General features: G+C 65.4%; 1 protein-coding gene across 8 annotated transcripts in view; it reads left to right on the top strand.

Annotated features, from left to right (window-relative positions):
* The window catches only part of SLC4A2 (solute carrier family 4 member 2), a 68,183-nt gene that overhangs the window by 3,406 nt on the left and 52,135 nt on the right, over positions 1-12,642 (top strand). For all 8 annotated transcript variants that reach the window (XM_065586464.1, XM_065586468.1, XM_065586471.1 and 5 more), the window contains one exon: positions 1,795-1,880. The gene's annotated coding sequence lies outside the window, so the exon portion shown is untranslated. The remainder of the gene's footprint in view (positions 1-1,794; positions 1,881-12,642) is intronic.

Here is a 12,642-nt window from a genome sequence, read left to right as displayed (position 1 = left end):
GTCAGAACTGAGCTGTGGTGTGAGCTTGGGGTTGTGGAGGGAAGGGTCATGTACCCACAGGATCGGGGCAACCCCTCCAGTTTCACAACAGTCTGATGGAGGAACCCCTTCAGTGTGCCGGAGCCCCAGGAGTCTCACTCAGCCTCCGGGGCAGGCCTCACCGCCTACTGAAACTGAACCTCTGGGGTGCCAGCCCCCAACTGCACCCCGTGAGCTCTGCCCAGCGAGAGCAACTGAGCCAGACTCCTAGCAGAGACTCACCCGCTCCGCAGGGACCGCTGCACCTCAGCACGTTTACAGTCGGGTTTATTAGTGTCTGTGCGCCGATGCCATGCGCCAGTGCTGAAGGGTAAAGCCGAGTCCATGCTGGTCAGCCCCGCGCACCAGCCAAGCTGCCGGGAACCCCATTTTCAGGTGAGAGAGAGCTTCCTTCAGAAGCCAACACTCACCCCTCAGCTGGGAGCTCAACCCTCGGCAGGGAAATCCTGGAGGAGCTGCTGCTCCATTGTCTCGCTGACCCCCTTGGTGACCTGGGGTGGTTTCAACCAGATCCTTAATGACTCTTCATTCCATCCAGATGGTAATTCTGTTCACCCCCCCACCCCCCTCGCAGCCATGCAAAGTGTAGGGGAAACCAAGGCACATGCTAGTTTCAGGGAAAAATTACAAACAATTCCCACTTTGTCACAAGGGCTCTCGGAGCTAGGGCCAGCCCCATGGAGGGCTTTGCAAATCAGGGCAGAAACCTTGAATTAGCCTCTGTTCAGTGGGGAGAAGGTGCAGAGTGGAGAACTGTTATTGGAGCCAGCCCTACGCTGCTGAGCAGACAGGCTGCTGTGTTCTGCACCAGCGGGAGCTTTCCGAGGCTGTCCAGCCGCATCTTCAGGGGCAGTGCACGTGCAGGAGCGCGGGTGTGAAGCAGTTCGGTTTGTGGCACACACGGCGTGCCTGACTCGTGCCCACAAGTGCAAGGAGATGAATGTGGATCTAGCCCTGGCCCAGCCAGAGGCTCCCCCGTTCCACCAGCCCAGCCTGAACTCTGCCTGCCTTGCGCCCTTCGCCAGCCCCTCCCACCTGGGCAACTCTCTGCCAGGCCCACTCCAGCACACACTGCAGTGCCGGGTTGGATGCTGGGATAGGGGGGTGGCCGTTCCTTTACCAGCCCTGGTGTGGTTCTCTGGGCAAACGGGTCCCTTCTGGCCTTCGAATGTGAGTGACGGTCGTTTGGGTCAAGGGGTGTCTGGAGCAGGGCCAGAAACAGGGCTTTGAAGCCTATTTCAGCACGCAGCCCTAACGAGTGGCTTTCTGAGAACCTCTATAATAAGTCTCAGCAATCAAGCCTGGAAACCGGGAATGCCTGGATCACCCTGGACATGACATTCTCTGTGTCCATTCCTTACTCCTCCCCTGAGCCAGCCAGGCCCCTGCCTTGGGGCAGGACTGGAGCTGGTGTCCCCTAGAGAGGAAAAGCCCCGTGTCCCCATTCCCTGCCCCCCTGAGCCAGCTGTTCCCCATGCCTTGGGGACGGATTGGAGCCAGAGTCCCCTTGAGGGTATCGATCCCGTGTCTAATGCCCTGATCCACCCTGGCTCTGCGAGTCTTCTCCCAGCATGCTTTGGGGAGCGATGGTACCATACAATTGTGACTGGAGCCACTTTGGCATTCCTGTGCTTGGCGCTAGCACCCCGAGGGTTGGCATTGGTGTCACCTGGAGAGAAGGGGGATCTGGGGGAGGCAGTGAAGTGGAGCCAGGGGCACTGCTGTTAACCCCTTACTGTCCTTTCTGTATTTCAGTGACTGGTGGAATGGTGCTGAGTGGATCAGTCCCTTCTCTGCGCTGCCCGTCCTGAGCTCCAGCGGCGCTGGAAGTCACTGTGCAGGTGAGTCTGTCCGTACGCTGCGCCCAGGCGGAGGTGGCTCATTGCTGTGGTGCAGGGAGTGTGCGGGAAGCTCCAGATGTTTGGTTTGACGTAGGACAATGATGTTGGGTAGACACCCCCGGGTACTGCAGCTGTTCTGTCTGCTTCAGAGACCTCCCATGGCCGGCTGACAGCCATGTACGGGAGGGACAGTTCGGGGCTGCAAGGTGCACCTCCGAGCCAGGTATCTCCTCAGCTGTCAGTGCCCCACCTTTCCAGCCTCCTGCTCTTCCAGGCCAAGGTTCCTCCATCCAACTGCAGTGCTCCTCACTCCTGACTCGCAGCCCCTGCTCTTCCAGCCCCGGGCTCACCTCCCCAGCTCTGTCCCTGCCCGCCGCTCGTCCAGCCCTGGGCTCCCCTCCCCAGCTCTGTCCCTGCCCGCCGCTCGTCCAGCCCCGGGCTCACCTCCCCAGCTCTGTCCCTGCCCGCCGCTCGTCCAGCCCTGGGCTCCCCTCCCCAGCTCTGCCGCTCGTCCAGCCCTGGGCTCCCCTCCCCAGCTCTGTCCCTGCCCGCCGCTCGTCCAGCCCCGGGCTCACCTCCCCAGCTCTGTCCCTGCCCGCCGCTCGTCCAGCCCTGGGCTCCCCTCCCCAGTTCTGCCGCTCGTCCAGCCCTGGGCTCCCCTCCCCAGCTCTGTCCCCGCCGCTCATCCAGCCCTGGGCTCCCCTCCCCAGCTCTGTCCCTGCCCGCCGCTCGTCCAGCCCCGGGCTCACCTCCCCAGCTCTGTCCCTGCCCGCCGCTCGTCCAGCCCTGGGCTCCCCTCCCCAGCTCTGTCCCTGTCCCTGCCCCTGCCCGCCGCTCGTCCAGCCCTGGGCTCCCCTCCCCAGCTCTGTCCCTGCCCGCCACTCGTCCAGCCCTGGGCTCCCCTCCCCAGCTCTGTCCCTGTCCCTGCCCGCCGCTCATCCAGCCCTGGGCTCCCCTCCCCAGCTCTGTCCCTGCCTCTGCCTGCCGCTCGTCCAGCCCTGGGCTCCCCTCCCCAGCTCTGTCCCTGCCCGCCACTCGTCCAGCCCTGGGCTTCCCTCCCCAGCTCTGTCCCTGTCCCTGCCCCTGCCCGCCGCTCATCCAGCCCTGGGCTCCCCTCCCCAGCTCTGTCCCTGCCCCTGCCCGCCGCTCGTCCAGCCCTGGGCTCCCCTCCCCAGCTCTGTCCCTGCCCGCCACTCGTCCAGCCCTGGGCTCCCCTCCCCAGCTCTGTCCCTGCCCCTGCCCGCCGCTGGTCCAGCCCTGGGCTCCCCTCCCCAGCTCTGTCCCTGCCCCCAGCTCATCCAGCCCTGCTCTGCTGAGGAGTTGGCTAGCCCATGACATGCGTTTGCTGTGCTCAAAGGTTCCTGGGCTCTGCTGAGAGTTGCTGATTTGTGTCGCTGGTGGCCCCTTGCAGGCCTGGGGGGCTAGTGGCCGGCCAGTGGGCGTGTGCTGTGTCCCGCGCTGGGTAAGGGTGGCACCTTGTGGCTGCGTGATGCTGGGAGCGGTTGAGCGATGTAGGGGGCACTTGTCCAGCCCGATTCCTCTCCCTTGTTGATGTGCCGGATGTGGCTTTCTGCCGCCTGTTCCACGGGCCCCAGTGCCGGTGTCCTGCGGCTGCGTCTGTCTGTGGGGCCCAGGGGGTCACCGCTGGGGGGAAGAAGATGAGCGTGTTCTCTGCCGCCCTGCCTGCTGGGCTGAGGCGCTGGCCATGTGGCGGGGGTGGTGCCAGCTGTGGGGGGAGTGACTGTGTGTGCGGGGGATGGGGTAGCGCTGGGGCCAGGGTCCCTGAGGCACTGGCAGGGGGTGTGTGTGGGGCGATGGGGGTAGCAGCAGTGCTGCGGGGGCGAAGGGGTGAGGGCTCCGGAAGCGCTGACAGTGTGTGTGTGTGGGGCGTATCAGGGGGATGGGGGTAGCAGTGGGGCCAGGGCCCCGGGGCGCTGACAGTGTGTGGGGAGGTGGCAGGGGGATGGGGGTAGCAGTGGGGCCAGGGTCCCGGGGTGCTGACAGTGTGTGGGGAGGTGGCAGGGGGATGGGGGTAGCAGTGGGGCCAGGGTCCTGGGGCGCTGACAGTGCGTGGGGGGTGGCAGGGGGATGGGTGCTGGCAGTGTGTGGGGGTGGCAGGGGATGGGGGTAGCAGTGGGGCCAGGGTCCCAGGGCGCTGGCAGTGCTGGGGGCGCAGGGGCGAGGGCTGCCGGAGCTGCGTGGGGACGGCGTTGGCCGTGCCGTGTTCCTCCCAGCAGAGTGTGGGGGTGGGGCCACTCCTCCCGCAGCTCGGGCTCTCATTAGCACCGCTCCCGTGGCGTCGGGTCGCTTTGTGTGGAGTCAGGAAGGCCGGGCTGGGAGGAGGAAGGGCTCCCCCCCACGGTACAGCCTGTCTGAGGCTCCCTCGGCTGCTGGGGGGGGTCTGTGCGGAGCATGCTCTGTTAGAGCAATTAGCCCCACTGCCCACAGGGGGCCGGGCGCCCAGCCCCCTTTCAGGCTCTTCGGGGTCACTGGAGTGCTTCAAGCAGGCTGCCAAAGGCAGAGGGATTTCATTGCCCTAACGATCCGCCCTGGCTGGCACCTGTCAGTCTCCGCCCTGCCGCTGGGCCGGAGCAGCTCCCGGCACAGCCCTCTGGGTGGCACCTCAGTCCGTTTCCTTCGGTCGCGGCTTCTGCCTGGGCGGGCGCCACGGGAAGCAGGATGGCAATCCCCCTGCTCCAGGGCACGGGTGCTTGGATGGCTCCCTCGAGGGGCGCCCGTCTCTGCTCTGTCCCTGCTGCAGTCCAATGGGGGCGGGTGCAGACGGACCCCACCCAGCTTAGCTTAGGTCCCCCGGGCAGTGGAACTGCAGCCCAGGCATGTCCTTGGGTCTGCGGCTGTCGCGGCTCTTGGCCCCTGAGCTAGGCAGATGGGCGCTGGCCCGGGCGTGCGCTGCCCTGGGGGGCTGGTGAGTCACACCTGTCGGGGCCCTACCTCGCACTGTCCCCATTCCCAGCTGGGCTGCCTTGTTCTGTAGGGGAGGGGTGCCCAGCTAGGCTGCTCCGCTCTGTCTCCTGCCCTCCAAGGCCTGCTGCGAGGCTGGGTGCTGTTAACCTTCCGAGTCCTTCCCTGCTGGGCTGGGGACCCTCTAGCCAGGAGGGGTGGCGGCTAGAGCAGGGAGCAGTGCCAGTGCCTTTGCTGCAGCTACCCGAAGGGGTGGGCGGCCTGGGGGTCTCTCCATGAGGACACCCCGCCCGCTGGCACGGGCTGCGGGGGGACCGGCAGGGTCTTGCTGGGTTCACCAGGAGGCCCCTTGGCTGGACAGTTTGGGCGGGGAGGAAGCAAGTCTTGTGGTGACGATTCACAGGGGAAGGCGTGAGTAGGAGGGGGAGCGGCTGGGGGCAGCAGATCAGGCGAGGTGGCCGCAGGAGGGGCTGGAGCCCCGTGGAGGCTGAGGGCTGCACACAGAGACCCCTGCTCCGGGACTGAGAGGGGACAGCCCCTCTGGGGGGCTCTGGAGAAACTCCCTGGGACTCTGCACTCGGCTCTGGTCCCTGGATCCCAGCATGGGATTGGGCTTGAGAACTCTGGAGTCCCTGGCGTTTGGGCGAAGAGGGGAGGAGGGTCCCCCAGCGCTGGGCCGGGCAGCCCTTCCCATGGCGAGGAGCGGAGCCCGTGCTGTTACTGCCAGTGCCAGCTCTCCGGGGCCCTCATGGCGTCGGCGCCAAGAGCTCCTCCGGGGGCTTCCCATATGGGACGTAGAGCAAACTGCACCGGCTCAGCAGTGCCAGGCTGGGTCTGCGAGCGCCTGGTGCCCAGGAGCTCTGGACTGACTGACAGAAAATACAGCAGCCCCCACCCGCGGGCCATCCTTGTGCCCCCTTCGCTGGGGTTCCTGAGCGGATGGTTCGGGCCGGAAGGCTGCAGTGCTTTCTCTGCCCCGAGCTGTTCACATCTGTACACAGCTCTCCGCACCAGGGGGTCTGCCGTGGGCAGCTTGTCCTCCGTCTCTCCCCCACCCCGAGGGGACCAGCGGTTCTGGGGCCTGTGATCCTGACCTCGGCCCCAGGGCTGGCCTGCATTCATTCCCGGCTGGACTAGAGCAGGGCTTTTAGAAAACCAGCCAAGCCTGATTTCAACATTGCCAGCAACAGAGGCTCGTCTGCAGCCTTGGTGAGTGGCTCCCTTCCCTCCCTGTTAGAAATGCTCGCCTTCTCTCCGACCTGGAGCTTGGCCAGCTCTGCTCGAGGGAAGAGCCCCCATCAAACCTTGGTTCCCCAGGTAGTTCCTTACAGCCTGGGATTGTCCCCCCAAACTTCTTGTTACGCAAACTCCATCAAGCTCCCGCAGCCAATCCCGGGAAGGCCACAGGGCAGCAGCCTGTGCCTCTGGACCTCCAGGGTCCCGGCTTCCTGTGATAGCCCCCCCTCCTGTAAGTATGGGCGTAGGGGGGAGGCTGCTTGTACCCTGTGCTCTCTGCATAGGAGAGACGGCAGGTCAGAGGAGTGCACCTGGCATGGGAAGCGGAAGGTGGGGAGCTCTAGGTTGGTCTGTGGGTCCTGTGGGGTTTGCTCCAGGCTGGGACTGGCCCCTGAGCAAGCTCCGTCCCTTGCCCAGGCGCTGGACAGAGCCGAGCTGTGGACCCTTTCAGATAACCTGGAGGATAAGGATCGACGCCTGGACTTGCTATTCTGGGGGGCACAAGTGCAGCGAATGGAGGCTGGGTGCGACGTGCTGGTAGCCAGTGGCAGCTCGCCAGCTGAGCTGCACGCTCTGTACTCATTGGAGTTTCCCGAGATGGCCACTTGGCACTTAGCCAGGCAACACGGCCGAGTCCATCTGGCAGGTGACAGACCCATGTGTCACTGGGGCTTGGTCCTTGTGCACCCGGACGGGATGCAGTTTCCTCACCAGCCATGGCTGTGTGACTCGTTGGCACTGCTCTGGGGGAGCGTAGCTGCGCGCTGGATGGATGCGGTGCTCCCTTGGCAGGTGGGAAGGCCCAGTGCTTTGTCGGTGCAGCATGGGAAGGGAATTGCAAAAGCCCAAGCTTGGAGACTCAGACCTGCCTGCGATTCCAGCTACCTGTGCAACTTCCTGCTGCAGGATGTTGTATCAGATACTGAACAGGCCAGCGGGGGGGACTCCTGTGGCAACATGCGGATTCCTGTACAGCTCTCCTGGCGGGGGAGCAGGGATAGGGTCCAGTAGACAAAATAAATCTGATGAGATTCAGGGACAAGTGCAGAGTCCTGCACTTAGGACAGAAGAATCCCATGCACTCTTACAGACTAGGGACCGAGTAGCTAGGCAGCAGTTCTGCAGAAAAGGACCTAGGGGTCACAGTGGACGAGAAGCTAGAGATGAGTCAACAGTGTGCCCTTGTTGCCAAGAAGGCTAACGGCATTTTGGGCTGTATAACTAGGGGCATTGCCAGCAGATCAAGGGACGTGATCATTCCCCTTTATTTGACATTGGTGAGGCCACATCTGGAGTACTGTGTCCAGTTTTGAGCCCCACACTACAAGAAGGATGTGGAAAAATTGGAAAGAGTCCCGTGGGGCAGAGTGTCTGGGCAGTGGGACCTGCTCTGGCAAGGGCCCTCTCACAGGGGAGATGGAAGGCAGGTTGACCCAGTCTGGAGTCCTGCTCCGGTGCCCTTTTGGCCAGTGAGCATTCTCCGAGAAGCTGCTGCTGCCTTTCCAGGCCTGGCACTTGGTGAGATTCCCCAGGTTCTGCGTTCAGCTCCTGTGGAATTCCTGCAGGGCCAGAGCTGGCCCTGCCTCCCACACTGGGTGCACTCGGCCAGCTCCCCAGCCCCCCTGTGGGGCCAGAGCCGGCCTCTCCTGCCTGCCAATGCTGGGTGCCCTCAGGCCAGATCCCCAGCTCCCCTGTGGGGCCAGATCCAGCCTCTCCTCCCGCCTGCCAGCGCTGGGTGCGCTCGGGCCAGATCCCCAGCCCCTCCCCAATCTCACCCCATTGCCCTGACTCATGACCCCCTTGCCAGGGTAGCTGAGCGCCTCCCCCTCAGACCCAGGTGAAGTGGTTACATTCACTCCTCTGCTGCTCCTTTTCCTCCTCTCTCCCACCCCCGCTCTGCAGCCAGTGCTGGACATTGGCCTCCTTTGTGCTGCGAGCCAGGCTCCCCGCCCAGCGCAGGCCGGCTGTGCCCAGCGGGTGGGCTCGCTGCAGCCGCCGGGCTCGGAGGAGCAGTTACAGAGACTTGGCACCGGCAGCCTTGTTTGGGGAACGCGCCTGTTACAGACTTGCTGAAACAAAGTCTGGCCGCGGCTGCTTTTCCCTTTCACACGAGTATAAAAGCCTCCAGCGTGAGGCAGGCGTGCGGGCTCGGAGCCGCTGGGCAGCGCTCGCTGGGACAGGACGGAGAGGTGGCGCCCTTGCACCCAGGTCCAGCGTTGGCACTGGGCTGGCCCGGCAGAGCAGAGCTCTGCCCCAGCAAACGGGCAGCAGCAGTCCCGGCCTGTGGGGTGGGATGGCAGCTCCCACTCCTGGCTGAGGGGCCCGCGGCTGCCCAGCTGTGTCGCCTGCTCCTCCTTCCAGGGCTCTCCCGGAGGTGGGCAGACGCCCCGGCAGCCTCTGCATTAAGCAAGAAGCAACTTGCTGAGAAGCAAAGCCTGTGAGGCTGGGTGCCCGGGATCCCTGCGCGGGAGGCCATGCTGTGGGGTGAGTGGGGTGCAGGCGCTCCCCTGCCCTGGGGGGGCTTGGCGCCTCTCCGGTTGTGGGGGAAGAGGAGGGCACTGGGAGCTGTGCTGGGGCCGCTGCCCGTGCGATTTGCTGCAGCTCTGTGCGTGCCAGCGGAGCCGGGGCACCGGAGCCAGGCTGCGCCGCCAGACCTAGACTAGGGACTCCCTCGCGCCAGGGCCCTGGTCTCACTTAGCAGACGGGTGCGCCGGGGAGGGGGAATGTGGGGAGGGGGTGCGCTGCGTCCCGGGGGAGGGGGTGGTCACCAGGTGAGGTGGAGAGGGGGCGTGTAGCAGGGAGCTATTGCACGACCCCCCGCTCTGCCTGGGGGAAGGAGGCTGGTTGGGGCCAGTTACTCTGGTCAGAGCAGGCCACTGTGTGAGCCCAGGGCCAGATGTGGTCCAGCTGGGCCCTATGGCCAGGCACGTGGGAACTACAGCTCCCAGCTTGCAGTGCTCCAGCTGGAACCAAGCTGCACTTGCTGCGGCCGGCAGCCTCCATGGGCCTCCCCTCCGGGCTGGCATTCTTTGGGGCTCAGCCGCTGCTGGGGAGAAGTGTCTGGCAGGGGGCACGGTGCCCACCAGAGCCCAGGGGTCTCGGAGCTGGACTCTGGGGTCCCTGTGCTGGGGGCGGAGACACTGGTGCAGGCTGGAGAGGGTCCGGACTATGCTGCTCCCTGGGCGGGTTCCCCCACCGACTTCACGCCCTGCGGTGCCAGGTAACGGCTACCGGCTCCTGGTGTGGTACCTCCCCTGGCCCTGGGACGAGCCGAGAGTGACGGGAGGTGGTGACAGGCTGGGCATGAGGCCTGGCAACGGGGTGATCAGAAACCCTCTGTCACCTTCTGCATGGGCTCCCGCAGCCTCCCTCCCGCAGGCCCTCAGGGGATGTCTCGCTGCCCAAGGGCCAGACCGCCCAGCCCATTGTAGCTAGTAGGTCCAGAGACAGGGCAGTGCTAGCCGCCCCCACTCACCTGCTAGCCGTCTGCCTGGCATGGACCTCTGCCAGCACCTTGGGAAGGCTGCTCTGTGCCCAGGTGCTCTGCAGCCTGCGTTGCCTCCCTCTGTGCTTCAGGCCAGCCGTTCTGCAGGCCCCTTGCGCCCCCCGGGCGTGCCGGCTTTGCACTCGGTCTTGTGGAGCGGGGTTGCTGTGCGGAGGGGCAGGGATGTTGGAATGGTGCTGCTGGAGTCACCGTGTTGAGATCTCTGTCTGACACAGGACGGTCTGGGGAGGCTGCTGGGGGCCGGCAGGGGGTGCTGAGCAGGTGGGCTCATGGGCCAGGCTTGCCTTGCCCTGTCTGGAGACGCCTCAATTCTCACCATGGACATGGGAGGGAAGACAGAGCTCCCTGGCCTGGCCGTGACTGGGCAGAAGGGGTTGGTTTGCAGGCAGGGGTCCTGCTGGGCCTGAGGCATGCGCAGAGCCTGGCATCCCAGGACAGAGCACGAGACCCAAAGGCTGGGCGAGGCCGTGTGGGCTGGGAGGGACAGGGCCCTCCGATCGCCTGGCAGGGGCCAAGCTGTGTGGGGCGCTGGGGGAGGAAGCCAGCCTGTGGAGTGGGGCCCCAGCTGGCTGTAGAAATGGGGGTGGCCTGCAGCGCCGTCTCCCAGCATTCGGCGCTCCGCTGGAGTCCGGGGATGCCAGGGCCTCTCTGCCGAGGGTGGGAGCTCCCGGGTGCTCTGGGCAGCAGGAAGGCTCTGGACCTCGTTGACTCTCTGCCCCAGCTGAGCTTGGGTAACGGGGTTCCTCGCCCCCTTCTTGCTGGCAGACCTAGCGCGGCCCCATCAGATCCCAGCCCTGCCTCTGGGGCACCCCCGACAGCTGCCTTGGGTTGCACCTTTCCAGCTGTTGGCGGGGGCCTCCTGCTGCTGGTTCCGGGGCGGGGGGGGGGTCTCCTGACTGCCCCTGGTCTCTGGCCAGGGCTCGGGTTGTGTTGCGGTGAACGCTGCCGGGGCTGATTTCCATAGATGTGTATTGCAAAGTGCCTTCCCGCTGGGGAGGAGAGAGGTGGGCAGGGGCCAGCTGCTCCCGCGGTTCAGAGCCTTTGTCCCACGCTGCGCCGGTGAGCGCTGGGCTAGGTTGGGATTTCCCCCCGCTCTGCCCCGGGCTCAGCGGTGGAAGCAGGACTGAGTCAAAGGCCTCTCCAGAGAGCAGCAAACCTCTCCCGTTTGGTATTCAGGGCCTGGGGATTGGAAAGTGCCAGTGGGGTGGGGCAGGAGCCGGGGGGCTGGCAGGTGCCCATGGGTCGGGAAGGGAGTGAGTACATCTCAGTGCAGGGGGAAGGGCTGCATGTCTCCTGGGACTCCTCACAGGCCCTGGGTGCCGAGGCAAGGTGGGAGGTCAGAGTAGGCCGTCCCCTCTCTGGGCCAGGCACCGGCGTGTGGCTCTGTGTGTCCAGCGCCTGGCACAGCGGGGCCTGGCCCGTGGCTGGGGCGCCTGGGTGCCAGTGCTAATGCCTGCTGGTAGCCTCCTCGGGGTGGGGAGCATCAGGCCAGCACTGGGCTGAGGGGTCCTGCCCCTCCGCTTGGGGGCGTGAGCTCACTGTGGCCCGCACGTCAGCGCAGCTCTCCTGGGACGGGACCGGCATACGAAACCTGAGCTTTGGGGGCAGGGGAGGGGGCAGGCCGTGCCTCCCTCCCTCCCCAGGGTGCTGTGTTCGAGGGCAACCGGGAGGGGCTGGGGCCCCGTCCTGCCTGGGCCGGTTCCTGGTGGCTCTTTAACTGTGGAACATTAGATCCTGTGAGGAATGTGCTGGATGAAAAGCAGCTGTGGGGATTAGTGCCTGTTACGGCTGAATTCCTCCTTTTCGCTGGCACCCGCCGAGGGTGAGCAGAGCCTTGAGCCCGGGCCATGCTGGCAGTGAGGCAAAGCACCTGCCTCCTGGGGCTCTGCCCCCCAAGGCTGGCGGAGCTGTGGGCACGTGGGGGGTCGGGGGGGCTGCTGCTAGTGCAGTCGGGTGGAACCCGCAGCCTCTGCTTGGGACCCATGTCTTCCTGGCAGGCTCCAGTGCGCTGCATGGGGTCTGCCGGCCTGTCCGTCAGTTCCCGCTGAGCATGGGATAGGGACCACGTAAGCACCTGGCTAGCTGGGGCCTGTGCCAGTGAGTTCCACAGGTTAATTGGCTGCTGTGGGATCCGTTTTCAATGTGCTGCCTTTCAGTCTGGCAGGGTCCCCTTGTCCTTGTGTTGTGAGAGGGCAAACGGGAGCCCGCGGTCCACCTTCGCTGGCCCATCTGTATCCAGCCATGCTGAGCAGTCCCTGCTCCGGCAGGCTCGCGTGCTCCCCGCCCGTCTCTGAGCCCGTCCTGTGAGCTGCAGACGCAGTAACCCTGGGCAGGCGGTATCGTATCCTGGTGGTGGTTCCTTTCCGTCTCTGCTCCTTGCCTGCTGCTGGGCATGGGGCAGAGAGCTGTGCTGAGGGGTGTCCTGCGCTGGGCTCTAGGCAGGGGGAGAGATGGGCTCTTGCTGCTCGCCACAGCCAGCGGCTCGTTGCTGGCTCCCCCAGAGCGCCGCTGATCACAGGCACAGGCATGTCCCAGGCACAGGTGGGAGGCAGGCTGCTGACCCCCGGCGGACCAGGGAGATCCTTGTGGAGGCCGTGCGGATGGCCGGGATGCGTCCAGAGACCCCCAACATGGGAGGAGTTTTGGGCACGGCCGGATGCCATGATGGGGCTAGTGTTGCCCAGAGCTCTGCCTCAGCCACCGCCCCGGCGCAGAAGTAGCCAGGATGTCTGTCATTCCCCCTCCGCTGCCTGCTCAGCCTTGCTGGGCTCAGCTGCAGGGACCGCTTGTCATCCTGGCAGGCCCTGCAGGCCAAGGGGCCGCTCCCCGGGGATCTGCCATGGAGGAGACGGTACGAGCTTGTGGCAGTCCACCAGGACGAGGGTCCAGGGATGCCCTCGGGGACCTGGGTGGGATGAAGGAGCAAACGCAGCCCAGTGACAATCCTGAGCAGCTCCTAGCCGGGAGCCCAAGGCAGCTAGGAAACCATGGGCCTGGGACAACCCGGATTGAGACCAGGGCATGGGACAGAAACCGCCCGACTGGCTGTGATGGGGATCTGCTGCTGGCAGTGGAGAGAGGCAGACTCGGCTACTCCTG

Source organism: Chrysemys picta, chromosome 2, assembly GCF_011386835.1.
Source record: "Chrysemys picta bellii isolate R12L10 chromosome 2, ASM1138683v2, whole genome shotgun sequence".
NCBI classification, from domain to species: domain Eukaryota; kingdom Metazoa; phylum Chordata; order Testudines; family Emydidae; genus Chrysemys; species Chrysemys picta.
Note: the sequence above shows the minus strand (reverse complement) of the source record. Positions and strands in the feature narration are given on the sequence as shown.